The sequence below is a fragment of the Dipodomys merriami genome, unplaced genomic scaffold (assembly GCF_024711535.1).
Source record: "Dipodomys merriami isolate MVZ:Mamm:240054 unplaced genomic scaffold, mDipMer1.0.p SCAF_26, whole genome shotgun sequence".
Lineage (NCBI taxonomy): Eukaryota > Metazoa > Chordata > Mammalia > Rodentia > Heteromyidae > Dipodomys > Dipodomys merriami.
In genome coordinates this window covers 22,583,783-22,601,950 of record NW_027204048.1, presented here as the reverse complement: position 1 = coordinate 22,601,950, position 18,168 = coordinate 22,583,783, and positions in this window count along the sequence as shown.

Genomic DNA, 18,168 nt, shown 5'->3' with positions numbered 1-18,168 from the left:
GCTTTTGCACAAATTCTATAGAATGTGGTGTAAGAAGAGGGGATCCGACCCACCTAGAATCCGTGGGAATAAAGAGAAGCCAAAATGGGATCATTTCTTAGCGTGACCATGATTCTGTTCATTACAATGCTGTTTCCTGAGAAGACAGGAAGAGGAGAAGAGGAGGAAATGATGGCCTCGGAGCCTGGACCAGGTTGAAGGGGCCACGTGTCCCTTCGGTCCATGGAATTGGGTGGCTCAGAGCTATGCACTGTCCTTTTCCTTTCTTTTGCTTGCTCCTTCTCTGCAAGGTAGGCAGCCTGTTTTGTTTTAAAGTCAAGCACCATCCTAACAAATTTTCAGTCATTAGGTCTGTTCTTCGTTTTAGCTCAGTGCTTTGCATGTTTTAACTGTTTTATTGCCAGCACAGACTTGTGAATTAGAGAACAGCTGTCAGCCCCTAGAGCTCCCGGCCCCCAAGGCTCCACATTGGCTTACTTTATGACTTGATCGGCACCGTCACTAATGCAAATCTAGCCCCCGCTGGAGGGGCAACATTAATTTTATGTTGTTTACGTACTCTTTCCGTAAGGTTAAGCAATTCCTACTATTAGGCTTGATGAAATTGCATTACCTTAATGAAATGCACTTTACTGATAAAGAAGAATGTCACTTTCACAAGTGGAAGCACGGTTAGCAAATTTTTACGAGAGAATTCCCCAAATCATATCTTAATTGCTTGGACAGCTGTGTAGTTTACATAACGAGCAAACAATGCCAAGGTTTTTTATTTCCTTTGTCAGCTGTACTGGATGTTAGTATGCATGGCGGACCTTTTTGGGGGCCTTTTATTACTTGATTGCAAATCATTCTTCATTGTTGCCCAAATTTATGGAAGGACATTGCTCCCCGAGGTGCCATTCCCTTTCAGGTCTGTAACTGAACATGACTGATGGCGCCAGAGTAACAGTTGCTTATTACTGCGTTCACTGAGCTGTGATTGCTCCAATACTTTATGTTGGCAGATGTGTTTCCCTAGGAACAGCATCTCTGAGACAGAGGTCATTGATCAAACCCCCTCTGGCTGTTCCATTATGTGCAAATTATTGCTAAAAGCAGAGAGGCTGTGAGAGAAGGGAGGCGCGCTCACTGCGATTTCCGGGGAGGGATGTGGGGTGGGGGAGAAGCAAGAGTAATGAAGCAGAGAAAAATTCCACCTAAACGGGAACAATGTTTTCATAATGTGAATTAATAAGGGGAAAAGGAGGAACGAAGTGACTTTGAAAGACGCACGTTGGGAGAAGAGTCGGGTTTTTTTTTTTTTTAAATCATTCTTGAATAACTTCAAACCCTGGGCGGCTGGCAGCAGCCTTGGCTGCGGTGGGGTTAGGAGGGGCCGTGTGTGACGGCTGGACACAGAGAGCGGGTGTCCTGACTGGGTGGCGGGGAAGGCACTGATGGCCAGCACAGCACGCTCTGGCTCATTTCTGGGGACGTCCTTGCAGTGTTGGCGCCATCCAGGGGCGCCGTCGCAGGGCTGCCCTCTCCGGCCGTGGTGGAGTGGAGGCATTAGCTGGGAAGGCTGGTGCTGTGCTCAGGCTTGACAGGACGGAGTCTTCGTGTCCCCGCACGTGTCTGTGGCTGCGGGCGGCGTCCACGCTTCTCCAGCTGCAGGGAGACTCAGCGCTGGGGCCCAGCACCTGGGAGGTCTTTGCTGTCACAGCTGCCGGGCTGCCCGCACAGACTGGCTTTTCCAGCGTTGGCATGAAGCTGGGGTTCTAGACCCCAGGCCCGAGGTCCAGGAGCTGTGACACACTAGGTCCAGCCGCTGACCTCAAGCTAAGCAAAAGTGGGGTTGAAGGTCAGGGACAGGAGAAAGAGCTCCATTACATGGCAGCCGTGGGACGCACCTCCAGCGGCACAGACGTTGTCTTTACTTTACATGAGGAGAAGTGGGGGTGGGGAGAAAATAAGAAAATCACGCATAGTTAGAACGGCTCAAGTCACAGGCAGGCTGGGGGGCCGAAAGCTGCCTGGCTCGGGCAGGTGTACTGCGGCTCTGGGCCTTTTCTTCAAGCTAGTGATAAGATAGCAAAAAACCAGAGCCAAGCCCAGAACAGCCCCCGCCCCAGCACGAAACACCCGCCATAAATCCAGTCCAAAACAAAAGAAGTGGTCCTTTCCCTGTGTGAGAGCGTCGCACGTGTGCTAGCACGTGTTAACCACAAAGGGGGGCAGGCTTGGGATGATTACCCACCCCACGTGCCAACCACATCCAACGCTTCCCCTCCTCTGGCTGAGAAAAATCTCGATCTGCCTAAGTCTCGGTGGTTTTGATGTATTTTTTTGTTTGCTGCAATTCGTCACCTATAATCACAGAAAAGGAGCGTGCACTACGCAGATCTTAGAGAGAGCAGTTGGCAGGAGTTGTCATGAGTAAAGCCTGGAGTAAGAAATGTGAAGAGTAAGAATTGGGTGAGAGCTGAGGGGCTGCGTTCCAGGTTCTGACCTCATGCACAGGGCGACGGCAGAGGTTGGAGACCAGCCCTCGATGCGGTGTGAGGATCCGGGCTCGACCAGGCTGCTGTCCGAAGGGCCTTGAAGCCGCTCCAAATACCTTCGTCAGAGAAGACATCACTAAGACTTTTGGAGGCTGAAGATAATTCTTAGGAAAATTTTCACAAGCTAGAAAAAGAGCAAAGTGGTGCATAACTTATTTCCTGCGATAAAGTTAAGAATAAAGTGTGAAGAGATTAGATCAATAGTATAAAATCTAATGCCTGTCTCTCCAGAAGGTGGGCGTGTCTATGGGCGTGCTTTTGCACACAAGTGTGTTTGAAGCAGAGATATTCACAGAGGAGGTTGGCAAGGTTTAGTGGCAAAGTTCTCATCAGAGAACAGGACCGGATTTTATGCTCTCATTTTCTTGTGAGTCTTGGGCCATTTCACTGCTAATCTATACATCCATCAAACAAACAGAAAGGGAAATGGAGAGTTGAATCACAAATCTGTCAATTTTGTTATTCTTGGCCGTGACAGCTGAAGTTTTTGGTGGGAGCAAAGTTTGAGACAAATGACAAAAATTAGATTTCCTGGTTGTGGGAACAATGATACGGATAATTAATCAACTACTGGAAATGCATCACGCAAGCCAGACTTGTGGTTTCTTCAGGTGTTCTGGAAGACATTGTTTTCACTGAAATCTAGTCAACAAACGTGCTTTGCTTTAAGATTGCTCCTGCATCTTATTTATCAGCTAGAAAACAACAGCGAAACCCCAGTCAACTGGGGAAATAAAATGTAGTGAGTATGAATTTCGTAGACCACACGGTCAGAGGTGATCTTCCTAGGCCCTTTTGGCTTCAAAGCAGAAAGCTTAGTCCTCCCGATTAAAGACAGACTCAGGCACTTTTATTTTCAAGGTATTTTATGAGAAGTATGCGTTGAGGCTTCGTAGTGTCTAGAGGGAGGACCCTGGGGCATTGCTGTCCTGGTCCCTTGCCGCATCCACACAAGGATGGCTCACGTTTCATTAGTGTCTCCATTGTCATGGTGTTAGTAATACCCCCGGGCGGTGGCCTCTGATGGACATGTCAGGCCGGGGTTTCTTTCTGGACCGCTCATGAGGCCTTGTTGGTCCCCTCCCCGCCGGGGAGCCTCTCTGTGGGCTCTGAGAGCGTTGCGTGTTTTGTCCACACAACTTGGATTGCCAAAGCCTTTGAGGTTTTCCCTGGATCCCTCACCTACCCCTGACATTCAAGCTCTGGCGTCCTGTTCTATCTAAGGCTAGGGAACTCCACTGGCCCTGAGACATGAGGCTCATCCGCCATCGATCTGTGTCTCCCTACACAAAGCAGTGTTTTCATCAACCTCAAACTAACTTCATCCAGGGTTTTACTCTGTAGGTAGAACACAGTGCCCTTTCTCAGATACCAAAATTCTCTTTTTCCCAATGATTCTCCCTCATCCTTTCCATTTCTTGTGTGTGTGTGCACGCGTGCATCTGTGTCTGTCCGTCTCTCTGTCTGTGTAGATGTGTGTCTGTGTGTATGAGGGAAAAAAAGAGATAAATGTCATTGAGAACACGGTCTCCTTGTCATGAGACTGGGGAGGGGCAGGAACAATTAGCAAGAGGATAAGAGATTTCGAATGATAGTAGTTGAAATCAGGGCCCAGACACTCATTGGCATTGTAGTCTTTCCTCTTACCGGCCACAGGGCCTGGGATTGATTGGCTGTGGGAAGCAACACTCCAACATGCCCTTCACCTAGTTCCTGAGTCAGGAATCCTTGTTCATCCTTTGCTCTTGGAAATCATGCTCTCATGAGATGTTTGAGAAAACCACTGTCATTTTACATAATGAAAAAACCCAAACCCAAACAGCAACAAAGCCTAATACTGGTGGGCAGTGCCCATAATCTTAGCTACTCAGGAGGCCAAGTCCTGTAGGATCCAGGTTCAAAACCACCATGGGGAGAAAGGTATGCAGAGCACCATGTCTACCTAGCCAGCAAAAAGGTAGGGCTAAAAGTTTGGTTCTCATGGTAGAGTACCAGCCGTAGGCAAATAAGCCCAATAAGAGCTCAAGGCTCTGATTTTAAGCCCCACAAGCAGCAGAGATAAACAAATAAATAAAAACCAAAAAACCTCTGACATATAACATATCACTTGGCTTGGGCAATGTACAGCTATATTTGTAGACATTTCATGGAGTTAGATTACTTTTTTGACTACTGCACATTTTGATTCCTGTATTTCATCAGGCCACATGTTGAGAATTTCCAAGATAAACAGGACTAGTGTGGTACATGAATCAGGGTCCATGGTTTTCGACAAAAATCCATATTGTTGTTCAGACAAGGTTATTAAACATCTGTTTTAACATTTTGAAGTATAAGTAGTATGCAGTCAAATACATAGTTATTAAGAATGAAGTCCAATAGATTTTGCAAATGTGTATTTTTTGTTTCTGACACACTAATCAAGCTATGGACCATTTTTTATCATCCCAGGAAAAACTCCTTTGCAATTCTCTGGTCAAAACTTGCTTGTCATCATCCACAGACAATCACTAACCAGAGTATCATCAACATAAATTAACTTGGCCCAGTACAGAGTTTTATATGGACAGAATCACACACTGCGAACTTTCTCTTTAAGTATGTTAAGAATGCACTCGTGGTTGGGAAAGGCATGCTTTTATGGCTGATCACTTTCCCATTTTATAAATATTTCATCATTTAGTTATTTATTTGTTCACTCCTTGATGGACATTTGGGTTGTTCCCAGTTTGGGATATTTTAAACAAAGCATGTAAGACATCCACGCGTATGTCTTTTCGTAGACTTGTGTTTTAATTTACCTAGGGTAATTATGTGGCATGTCTTGGTGTCAGGGTAGACATTAAGCAAAACTAGATAAGAAACTTTCAGTTGTCCAGATCAGTTGTGTGAATCTGAATTTCTGTTAGCAGTAGGTAAAATTTCTAGCTGCTCTGGGTCCTTGTATTTTTAGTTTTATTCTAAGTATGACTTGATCTCTTTGTGTTTTTCATTTTTTTTTATCATTGTCTTGATGAGACAATGATACTGAATATTTTACTGTCTTGGCTATTGATGTGTATTTATTTGTCAAATGTCTATGTAAATCTATGCCTATTTTTGTCACATTTTAAGTTTACTTTTAAGAGTTTTCACTATGACTAGCCTCATAGTTTTGAACATCTAATTTTATATAGTGCTGTCTTAACAATTATTAAAATGCTGTATTCAGAGCCAGATAAAGTTAGTATAATGCACATAAAACGGGACAGGGGCTGCCTGGATTTAGGAAATAAGAAACCTACAATTTGAAGTAGTGAGTGCAGAGCTGGGAATTTACCCTATGCTAACCAGGCAGATTGTAATAAAAACGTCCATCTTTGGGTCTCCGTGTATGTTTTATGTCTTTGCTTTGGAACTTGTAGAGTTTTGCCACTATATAAAAGGAACAGGTTCAGTTACCGGGCCGCGTGAGCGTAGCTGCTCCATCCCTGCAGCTCACCTGAAGAGGCATCTGCAGGACTCACCCGCGCCAGGTAAGTTTCTCCTGTCAGTGTTTAAAGATCAGCTCTTTTTCTGGGATCCCAGGAGGGAGAAGCTGGCTTCAGGATGTGGGCCAGGGTTCTATTTGTCAGATGGACAAGCAGACACTGAAGAGTTAAGATTTGGAGCCTGACAGTCCGTGCCTGTTTTAGTAAATCCGAATTGCTACTTCAACCATCGTACTATTGTGTCTGCTGCCAAGTCACCCCTCGCTCCCATGCCCTGAGTCAGGACTTCAAAGTCCTTCAACATCAAGTGTGAAAAGGCGTGACATCTTTACAACTCACAGACACGTCCTGGAGGCCCAAACCCACCGTCGCCAGAACTGTCGCCAAAGATTTTCACCTTCTTCTACCTCCATCTCCCCCTCACATGGTACTTAGAGACAGTCCTGTGAACTGTGTTGGTGACTGGAATTTCCAGGAAGTGGCATCCATCACTCTGGCAGACACTTTCAAAACCTGTCCTAGCTTCTGGTCTACCAGCCATCCTTTCTAATTGAATATTTACTAACTGTAGAGTTGCAAATACAGAGTTGCATTCTTAGGCTTAAAGCAGGCTAGAGGTCTGGGGCTAGAAGCGAGCCAGGTAACCCTAGATTAACATCTGTACCCCTACCTTGAGCTTCAACGCCGGCTCTTCTCTATCCTGTCTATAGAGTGAGGTAACTGTGTCTGCCCGAAAGGCTGCTACACTGACCTGGAGCCTTGCTGGGCATCCACATTGTAGTCGAATGAACTATGTCAAGTGTTATAAGTGAACACTGGGGATGCAGACTAGGAAAATGTGCATTTATGGCTTTAATTTACATCACTAGTCATCATAAGAACACATTTGTGGCTCACTACTGTAATCCTAGATACTCAGGAAGTTAAGATCTGATTCAAAGCCAACCCAGGCAGGAATGTCTGTAAGACCCTTGTCTCCAATTAACCAACAAACAGCCCAGTGGAGCTGCGGTTCAAGTGGTAGAGAGCTAGCCTTGAGCAAAACCGCTCAGGGACCGAGCCCAGTTCTGAATTTTAAGCTCCAATATGAGCACACAGAAACTGAAAATTTGACAGCAGATTTTCATGTGGAATAACATTTTATTTATCAAAACAATCCAATCAAAAACAAAGAGTTTTATTTCCTGGAAACTCATATTTGCTGCCCAAACATGGATGAGTAAGTGTAAATTAGATCCTACCAGAATTAATAACAATGCACAGGTTGGGTATACTTACTCTAATTCCATTCAGTGGTTTTCCTTGAGATTGGTCTGTTTCCCCAGATCTCAGTTCCATTGAGAGAGGAACATTTCGATCTAAGGCATATACAACTCTGTATCTTAACATCACCTTTTTTCCTTAGAAAAGATAACAGCTCTCTATAGATTTGATTAAAAAATTTCAGTTCTTCCTTGAGCTATAATCACTAAAGGAGAGAGAAAAATGTCCTTTTTATTCTGAAATAGCTTCTTGTATTTTCTTAAGTCAGTAAGTGGAAAGAAAACGAAGAACTGCTGTGAATTTTTAGGGGTTCTCAGTGTAGAATGTGATTATTTCCTTATGAGCATTAATTACCATGCTGCTCACTGAGTTTCCTTTCAGTGGCTTACAGATTTCAGATTGTCAGGGAAATTACATATAATTTGTTTTCCAAATTAAATCATTAGACAGTTGCATGGCTTGTGCACTCAGAATTTAACCTGGAAAAAAACATTTAATAATTGAAATGCCAAGTGTGAAAAGAAAACATTCCCTAAATTCTCAAATTGCACGTGTTGGGGAAGCCAAATTTGAATGTTGAAATAATAAGAGAGATAATAGAATGGCCAAGGACTCTTTCATTAGTGTGATTCAGTATAAACCATTTACTTCAGTGGGTGCTTCAGTTTTTATTGTACCCCATGTCGGATGCACTGCTGAATGGTCATGCTATTTAGAAAGTCTGCTGTCCCTCCTTGGGGCCGGCTAGTGCTTGATCTGTTCCTCTCCCTCAGAGCACTGGAGGCCGCACAAATCCTATCATGCTCAGCCTCATGAAGTGGCAGAGCCACAATTACACATCAGGTCATGTATGACCCTGGCTTTGGGACCTTCCAGTACACTGAGCCAAATCGTACCCAAGACCACCGTGTGTCTGCAGTGTCTGAGTCACAGAAATGAGTAAAGCGGAACTGAAGTTAAGTCCCATCAACCAACCATTTTCTACAGTTCTGTGGTCTCTTCATACAGCACGATGCATAATGTCTAATGGAGGACTTTCAGGACGAGGATGATTACATGAACATATTAATCCCCAGCCTCTCCAGAAAATAAGAAGTAAGCAACAAAACGACGGTGAGTGTGAACACACACACAAACACACAAATTCCACTTACCATTTCTCAGAAACTAGAACAGAGACTGCAATATAGTAAGTAAGGGGTGACAAAATCAATTTAGTTTTATGCAGGGGGAATTAACTAGGAATAAGGTAAGAAATGGGAGACAGCAACAGTGAGAGAAACAGACAGGAATGACAATAAACAGAGCTGAAGCCTGCGGCCTCAGGCCTTTGGTCCAGCTACTCAGGAGTTCCCCACGCGAGGGTCACAGTTCAAAAGCAATTTAGGCCGAAAAATCCATGAGACTCATCTCCAATTAACCAGCAAACACCTGGAAGTGGAAATATGGTTGAAGTGGTAGAGAGTGAAAGGACAAAGGGAAAATATCCAGGCCTTGAGTTTAAGCCCTAGTATTGGCATATACATGCAAAAAAGAATTAAAGAGGGAGGGGCGGGGGAGAGGGAGAGAGATAGCAGACAGACAGACCAGAGACAGCCAGACTGATTCTGGTGAAACAATAAAGCTCAGAGAAGCAGAAGAATCTGCTGCATACAGAATCCCACAGACCAGCCGTAGTCTTGGAAAGCCATGCTGATCTGAGGAAGCTGGAAAGAAGGGAGCTTCTACTGTGTGAAAACCATCGAGTGCGGAATGTTAAGTCTCCCTTTGCAGCCTCTGGCAATTTCATATAAATACTAGGTCCATAAAAAATCTGAGCTTACTTCACGATAAGCAACAGAAGTGGAACTTGCACACTATCTATAAAAATACCATATGAGAGAAAGAAAGAATTGGCAGCAAGATTTATTAACAAAGAATATTTACCAGAAAAAAGTTCTCCAGGACAAATGAAAACGGTGACCAAGTATTCCAACATCAGCTAAAAACCGTATTAACCAGTTGGCTTCTTGAAGTACAACTACAGAAAAAATTGAAGCAAAAACTCAAGGAAGAGAGGAGTAGCCAATAAGAGGAAATAAAAATGCACTGGGAGAGCTCAGGAAATAAGAAAAGTAATTTTAAGTGATTGTAGAAAAAGACAAAATTTCCAGAAGGCTGGTCTGATGTGTAGTATAGAAAATACAGTGAAGTTCATAGAAGCGAGAACTGAGACAAATTAGAACTGTGCAATATAAATTAAAGAGTTAAAAAGTAAAATAAGATATAGATCTGGAGGAAAGGAAAGTAAATCCCTCAAATTTTTGTTCATTGTGACAAAATGATAAAACAAGCAATAAAAATAACAGAAAGATGCAACTAAACACATCTTCCCTAACATAAAAGAAATGCATACTTATATAATGGATATGATGTCACCCCAATATTCGAGAGCTAGAGGTAGGAAGAACCACAAACTCAAGGAACTACATAGTGAGCTCAAGGTCAGCATGTGGCACAGATAAGACCCCATTCCAAAAATAAGCAAGACAGCAGCCCAAGAAGCACACCAGGCGGAGATGTGGTGTGAATGGTAAAGCAGCAACGGAAGGCAGGAAAAAAACTGTTCCTGTAAAACTGTATTTTGGGTGATTTGTTCCAAGATATAGAGTATCCCTTATCAACAAGTACCCTCATAGCATTTGCACTGCTGTTGATATTTAAGTCCTGATGAGATGATCAGAAGTGTTCTGGAATTTGTGTTTAGGGTATGTATAGATGCTTTGCCATTTTATATCAGGAAGTCTGTTGATTTTGATACCTATTTCAATCATCTATGGCTAACAGACATCTGTATACACAAAAGTAAGTATAGTATAAATAAATTAAAATGCACACATATATTTACATATACATGATATACCCTATAGTTACCTGACCTGAAAGAAAACAGAAAGCGATGAGTGTATAGTCTAATGGCAGAGTGTTTTTAATTTAATTATTTTTAGCACATGCAAGATCCTAAGTTCAAATCCCAACCCAGCAAAAGAGAAGGAAAACAAGGCTAGAGGCAGGCAGCCCACCCCTGTAATCCCGTCTACTCCGGAAGCTGACTTGGAAGATGGTTTGAAGTCAGCCCAGACAGAAAATCCCACAAAACGCCATCTCCAGTTAACTAGCAAAAAGGAATGACTCAAGCGGTAGATACTGACCAAACAAGCAAGTCAAAGAAGTATGGGCCCTGAGTCCAACCTCCAGTACCACCAAAAGAAAGAAAAAGAAGGAAAACTCATGAATGAGCACTCATGAATGAGCAAGCAGACCGAAGACCTGTAAGGCCACCACCAAGGACACCAAAGTGTTCATGCTGTGGAAAGATCAGGAGATCTTCAAATTTCCCGGTCACCCATGCCTGCACCTTTGGGGGAAACGTATACACCACTCAAAGAGACGTGAGCGCAGAGCTCAGACCAGCAAAACTGTTCCTTTATGAGACTCGAGAGAAATAATTTTATCTATCTGAAAACTCTCTAGAAACAACTCCCCTTTATTGTGCAGGAAGTTTCCAGAAAATGAACATCGGGCAATCAAGAGGTTATCAGAGAAACGACTACAAAGAAATTGGCAGTGAACTGACTATATTTTATGGGTCTGAGACCAAAAAAAGTGAAGACTAATGGGTAAAATAAAATAGAAAGAACTATTTGAAATGAAAAACAACAACAACAACAAAAACATCAAACTACACAAGCTCTTCGAAATGGAGTTTTTAAGCTGTTTCTTGTTCGTTTGGTATTTGTTCTGATTGTTTGAGTTTTGCTTGTTTTGTTTAAATGGGCAAGAAATAGATACATGGTTGGGAAAAAAGGTTGAGCTAACTAGAAGACACAAATCTTCACACAAATTTTGTAGGCCTCAGAGCTGCCTGGACCTTAAAAGGTATTTTTTTTTATCTTACCATGTTCAATATCACAGTGTGAAACTTTTGTTATCAAAGAGCTTGTTTTCCTCCACACCTATTTTGAGGTTTTTCTTTGAAATACATTCTAGTTCCAAGCCTGACCACAATTGTTTAATCTAGATTCTATCCTAGACTGTGATCTTCCTGTCTGTGCTTCTCTCTTGGCTGGGATGATGGGCGTGCCAAGTGGCCCTGTTGAAATAAAATCCTAAGCACATTTTTGCCTGAGCTGGCTGTAATGGAGATGGTCTTCATCACAGCCTCCTGAGTAGAAAGATCACAGAAACGAGCCACTGCAGACAGATTACACACTCATGTTGAGTGTTCCAGAGATACTATTCTGTACAATGTTTGCTGCCTTACTGGGAAATGATAAAACACTAAGTATCTTCCCCCCCCTTCACAGTTTACAATAGAATGAGGAAACTCTCCAAAAACATGTTTTTCCATTTTTCTTGTCCTTCCTTCCTTCCCTCCCTCCTTCCTTCCTTCCTTCCTTCCTTCCTTCCTTCCTTCCTTCCTTCCTTCCTTCCTACTTACCCTCCTTCCTTCCCTCCTACCTTCCCTCCTTCCTTCCCTCCTTCCTTCCTTCCTTCCTTCCTTCCTTCCTTCCTTCCTTCCTTCCCTTCCTCCTTCCCTCCTTCCTTCCCTCCCTCCTTCCCTCCTTCCTTCTCTCCTTTCTTTCTTCCTTCCTTCCTTCCTTCCCTTCCTCCTTCCCTCCTTCCTTCCCTCCCTCCTTCCCTCCTTCCTTCTCTCCTTTCTTTCTTCCTTCCTTCCTTCCTTCCCTTCCTCCTTCCCTCCTTCCTTCCCTACCTCCTTCCCTCCTTCCTTCCCTCCTTCCTTCCTTCCTTCCTTCCTTCCTTCCTTCCTTCCTTCCTTCCCTTCCTCCTTCCCTCCTTCCCTCCCTCTTTCCCTCCCTCCTTCCCTCCCTCCTTCCCTCCCTCCTTCCTTCCTTCCTTCCTTCCTTCTTTCCTTCCTACTTACCCTCCTTCCTTCCCTCCCTCCTTCCTTCCTTCCTTCCTTCTTTCCTTCCTACTTACCCTCCTTCCTTCCCTCCTTCCTTCCTTCCTTCCTTCCCTCCTTCCTTCCTTCCCTTCCTCCTTCCTTCCTTCCTTCCCTCCCTCCTTCCCTCCTTCCCTCCTTCCTTCCTTCCTTCCTTCCTTCCTTCCTTCCTTCCTTCCTTCCTTCCTTCCTTCCGTCCTCCCTCCCTCCCTCCCTCCCTCCTTCCCTCCCTCCCTTCCTCCCTCCCTCCCTCCCTTCCTTTCTTCCTTCTCTTCGCTCTCTCTCCCAGAAGAGATAATCAGTGTAACCTTCAAATATCAGTTATTTTTATGAGATGATCAACTCAAATACCTGGAAGACTGCTTTGAGATAGATAATTGTGAGATTATAAACATACAAATGTAGTTTACATTTCAAAAAGTAAAACATTGTGGCAATGATTTTTTTGGGGGGGGGGGTCTGGTCATGGGGCCTGAACTCTGGGCCTGGGCTCTGTCCCTCAGCTCTTCAGCTCAAGGCTAGTGCTCTACCACTTGAGCCACAGCGCCACTTCTGGCTTTTTTTTTCTGCTTATGTGGTGCTGAGGAATCGAACCCAGGGCCTCAAGCATGTAAGGCAAGCGCTCTAGCACTGAGCCACTGAAAGGTGCCCCTGTGGCAATGATTTTACCAATAGGCAGCAAAGAGAGAAAAGTACAGACAAGTTGGAAACAAGGATGAGTACTGTGTTTGTCACATCTGTGTTAGAAGTCAAAATATTTAAGTCTGATCCATCAGATAATATAAGATGATCAATTTTTTTAGCAGTACAAAAATTAGCAGTATGATCTGGTCGCTAGCGGCTCATACCTATAAACCTCGTTTCTCAGGAGACTGAGATCTGAGAACCACAGTTCAGAGCCAGCCAGCCAGACAAATCTGTCATTCTTATCTCTAAATAACCAGAAAAAGAGCAGAACTGGAGGTGTGGTTCAAGGGGTAGAGGTAGGAAGCCAAGCAAATGGGCGAAGCCCTGAGTTAGAGCTCCAGTGCCAGCAAAAAGAAAAGAAGAGAAAAGAATCTGCAAATCAGATATGGATAGGAATAAAGAGCTAATATACTAATTTTATCTTGCTTAGGAAGAGAAATGAATACATAATTTTGCTAATAAAAACTGATATTATAAACATAAAGGTATAAACATACAAAAATGTAAAGATACAGAGGTAATGAAAAGCCTTTCAAAACATATTACGTAAAAAAAGAGCAAAGCCAAATACAGTAAAAAATGCATAACAAAATGCATAGAGAAAACATTGTATACTTAGAAACCGAACATAAAACAGCACAAGAGAGCACAGATGAACCGATATATTACCAATGACCCGAGTCACCTGTTATCATAAAACCACAGAACACTTGCTCTGAAAACAAGACACCGCGATGGGACAAAACTTCTAAAACAACATAGAAGAAAGTAATTCAAAATGTTAGGAGTAAGACAAGAAAACGAAGGCAAGTGTAAGGCGGCACCCGCCGGAAGGCTCGGAAAGGAGAGAAGGCAGAGATGGTTATGGGTCTTGGATGCAGAGAGCAGGCTAGGCCAAGACTGGCACCTGGCCGTGCCAGACAGAGCAAGGCCCGACGACCCAAGCCGGTTCTGTCTGTTATAGGACGCACAGCACAGGAACGGCTCCCAGCCAGCTGCCCCTCGCCAGCGGCCTGGCCTCGGTCTGGGCCGACTGCCCCCAGGCAGCCAAGGCGAGCTGGAGAGGCTCTGCCATCCTCACCTGCTTCCAGGACACTCCACGTGGACAGCGCTGGGGTGGCTGGCTCTGAGCTCGGAGGGACTCCAGGGCTGAGCTGGCAACCTCAGAGGAGCTGCTCCCTGCTGAGAACCAGCGGCCTCTGGAGAGAGGCCAGGGCCTGGGCTCAGGGGCGGCGAACCCCTCGGGGCTCCGAACTTGGCAGCTGCACAACCCCTGCGTAATCTCGCACAGTGGCAGCAGCACACGTTCCAAGCCTGGGTGCCGGGTTCAAGTCCTTCCCTCGCCTTGGTCCCAGCGTGACAGCACTGGGCATTTGGGCATCAGGACCCTCAATGGTTAGGATCCGGTGACAGAGGCCCACCGTCCGCAGCCTTCCAGCGCTTCCCGATGCCGCAGGCTTCCCTGTGGGCTCTGCCCCCGCTGCTCGCTGGGGATTACCAGCTACCCCTCGGCTCTTCTGCTGCGGCCGCCTCTGCCGAATTGCGGGTGTTGTTGCAGCATGCGCTAGCTCCAGCTCAGTCCCCTCAGGACAGACGTGGAATGCAGGCGGAGCTAAAGTCCTCTGGGAGGTGACTGCTATGGGGCCCAATCTCGCAAGGCCAGGGAGCAGCACAGGAGAGTTTCTCTGGCTTGTTTGGAAAGCGAGTCTCCTGATTATATAGCTAGGTGTGCGCCGGGGCTGTGTGCCCAGCCCCAGCCGGCCCTTCAGGAGAAGGGAAGATTGTACTTGCCTTCGGTTAGGCCACAGGGTAATGCACCTGCCCCTGGCCCGGCTGGACAGGGGTGCGGTGCTGTCCCGAGTTCACCCTACTGGGAGTGCTCACCTGTGGTTTGAATGCCCTTGTGCAGCGGCTGACGAACCCTCAGAATGACTGCCAAGTGTTCAGAACACCCGGGAAGCCATGAGGGCAGAGTATCTGGTTGCCAGCAAAGTGGTGCTAGCAGACAGCTCCCCCTCCACGCTGCCAGGCAGCAGGGAGCAGACCTATCAAACAGCCGCTCTGGGCAGGCAGCAGGGAGCAGACCTATCAAACAGCCGCTCTGGGCAGGCAGCAGGGAGCAGACCTATCAAACAGCCGCTCTGGGCAGGCAGCAGGGAGCAGACCTATCAAACAGCCGCTCTGGGCAGCTTTAAGATTCACAGAAGGCATTAGAAGGAGGTTTGGATGTCCAAATCTCAACACGGAACAATCACATAGCGTTTAACAACCCTTCATAGAATGTACTTGACCACACGTAACAGTCCTTAGCTCCCGAGGCAACGTGAGCTCTTCCGCTGGTCTCACCTAGACTCCCAAACCCGCTGGGCTGAAACAGAACTCTCCCAACACCCCTGGTCCAGCTGGGCCAAGGGAAGAGAACGCCAGCAGAGCATGGTTTCATCTCCATCAAGGAGTGAGGAGCCATCCATCTCCCTCCACTGAGGTGGGGTCAGAGGACACAGAAGAGAATCGGGGTTCGCACCTCTGCTGGAGAGGGGATGAAGCCACCCCACTGTCCTGTTAGGACAACACTGGACAGGCCTACCTGGAGTTTTCAGAGAATGGATGTCGTCGGATTCCTTGGACTGCATCTATCAAGGTGCATTTGACTTTTCTTGTTCAGCTTGTGTATGCAACGGATCAATTGATTTTGAGTGTTGAACCAGCCTTGCATGCCAAAAATAAATTTGTTGCGATGTACACTTCTTTTGAACACTGTTAGATTCAGTTAGCTAGTCGTTTGAGGATAGCAACACTTCTATTTCTTATGAGAGATACTGCTTTGAAGTTTTCTTTTCTAGTTACATCTTTATTTGGCTTGGCTATTAGGAAAACACCTCATACACTGTTCCTGATGCCTGTTTATATCTGTTTTGTGTGAGCACTAGGGCTTGAACTCTGTGCCTGGAGTTCTTACTCAGCCTTTTCAATTCAAGGCTGGTGCTCTACCATTTGAGCCACATTTCCAGTTCCTATAGTTTTTCTATTGTAGAAAGTTGAGATGATTTTTCAAAACAATCTTTGGTAGACTCCACCTTGAAATCATCTGTGCCCAATGCCTTTTCTTTGGAAAGATGATTGATTCAAGTCCTTTTCTGGGCACAGGCCTCTTGGCTTGTTCTCGTTTGCCTTGTATGAGTTTTGAGAGATTGCACCAAGGTGGGACACCATTCTTCCTGCAAACAAGGGTTGTGTGTGTACCAATCAGCCAGAGGAAGGCCTCCCTCCGGGGCGGGGTGCACACGGCTCAGGCCATCTAAAGTTCACCCACGGATCTGTCCATTTCCTCTAAGTTACCAAGTGTGTGGACTTGAAATCGTTCTCCCTGATCTCTGAGTGTGTAAGGGATCGCCAGTGACGCCCCACCCTTCATTTGCAATATTGGTAACGTGGTTCTGCTCCTTACTTTGCTAGTTACCGTGGCTAGCTAGTTATTGATTTTTATTAACTTATGAAAAGACTCATTTTTTGCCAATTTACTCTATTATTTTATATTTTTTGCTTCATTGATTTCTGCGCTACATTTTGTTATTTTGTTTTATTCCATTTGCTTTATGATAATATTGCTGTTATTTCTAGCTTAGGCTTAAATAACTGTTTTTGGAGTTTTCTCCTACCTATGATTTGTATTTAATCATGTGATTTCTATGTGTTTTGATGCTCTGTGAGCTCTGTGATTAGATGCACACTAAGAATTATTATGCCTTACTGGAAGAATTTATGTCTTTATGGTTATTTAATACTACTCTACTTGGCCTAACAGTGTTAGTGTTCGCATGTTTTATATTTCTCTCTATAATTTCTTTAAATTTGAATGTTCACTTGTCTATTTCTTGTTGATAACTTACAGTCAAGACTTAAAAATCCATTCTATCATTTCCTTTTGTCAGTCATAGTTGAACTCAGAGTCTACATGCCCGAGGCGAGTGCTCTACCACTGAGCCATAGTGCCACGTCTGGTTTTCTGGTGGTTAAATGGAGGTAAGAGTCTCACAGAGTTTCCTGCCTGGGCTGGCTTTGAACTGCAATCCTTAGATCTCAGCTTCCTGAGTAGTTAGGATGACAGGCGTGAGCCACCAGTGCCTGGGCTATTCTCGAAATTTTTATCTATTAATTGATACAACTGGACCACAAATGTAGCAATTATTAATGTTGCAGTAAACAGAAGGAAGAAGCAGATTGCACAGACGACCTGTGGGAGGCAGATCAGTGGGTGCCAGGCTCAAGCCCTTCCACCACAGGCGTGGTAACCGTCAGGCCCCTGAGGCTTTCGATTCTTTCTAGAAGTCTGCATTAGACCTATATAAAGACACCCTTGCTTCCCTGTTTCCTTAGGGTAAAATGCACACCTCTGAATGGAGATTTAAGATGCCAAAAAGACATGTGATACGTAAAAATCCACGAGGAGCAGATAGACATGTCTAGACTTTAAACCCACTCTCCATAAGATAATCTAACTGCCTGCTTGTGAAATAACCTGTTGCTATTCCCTCCTTCCATTTAATTCAGAATGACGGCTCTTGCTTTGAAACTGAACTTTCAGGAATGACTCCGTGTTTGATTTCTTTCCTACACAACACAAAGGTCCCACAGGGCTGGTGACAACATTGTTGGATTAATATCTGCTGTATTAGAATTGTTTCTATTTGTTGTCAGTTGTTCCTTTTTTATCTTCCTCTCTTCTTCAGCCTGCTCTGAATGTAATTGAATATTTTATGATTTCATTTTCTCTCCTCTCTTAACTTATTAATTTTACTTTTCTAAAAAACTCTAGTGCATGCCCTAGAGTTTGCAATATACATTTACAATTAATCTCAGTCTACTTTCAAATTATAGTCTGCTGCTTCATGAATAGTGCAGATACCTTATAATGGTATTTCAAATCCTCTCATCTCTTATAATTTTGCTGTCATTTTACTTATTCACAAGGTATAACCCAATATTTCTACTCTTATTTAGGAAAGAATGGGTAATTTCATTATGTAACTTAATTTATATTTGTTTCTTATTTCTCTCTTTCTTAGTGTAGAACCTAGTGTGTTACCTGTCTTGTTTTTCCTCTCTGAAGAACTCCTCTATGTCCCATTTTCAGGTAAAGGCTCTTGGAGATAGATGTTCTGTTTTTGTTTGTCTGAGATGTTATGTTTGAAGGGCGATTTACCAGATATGAGCTCTATATTGGTGGGTTCATTTTCTTCTTTTTTATAACACTCCACTTCTTGCT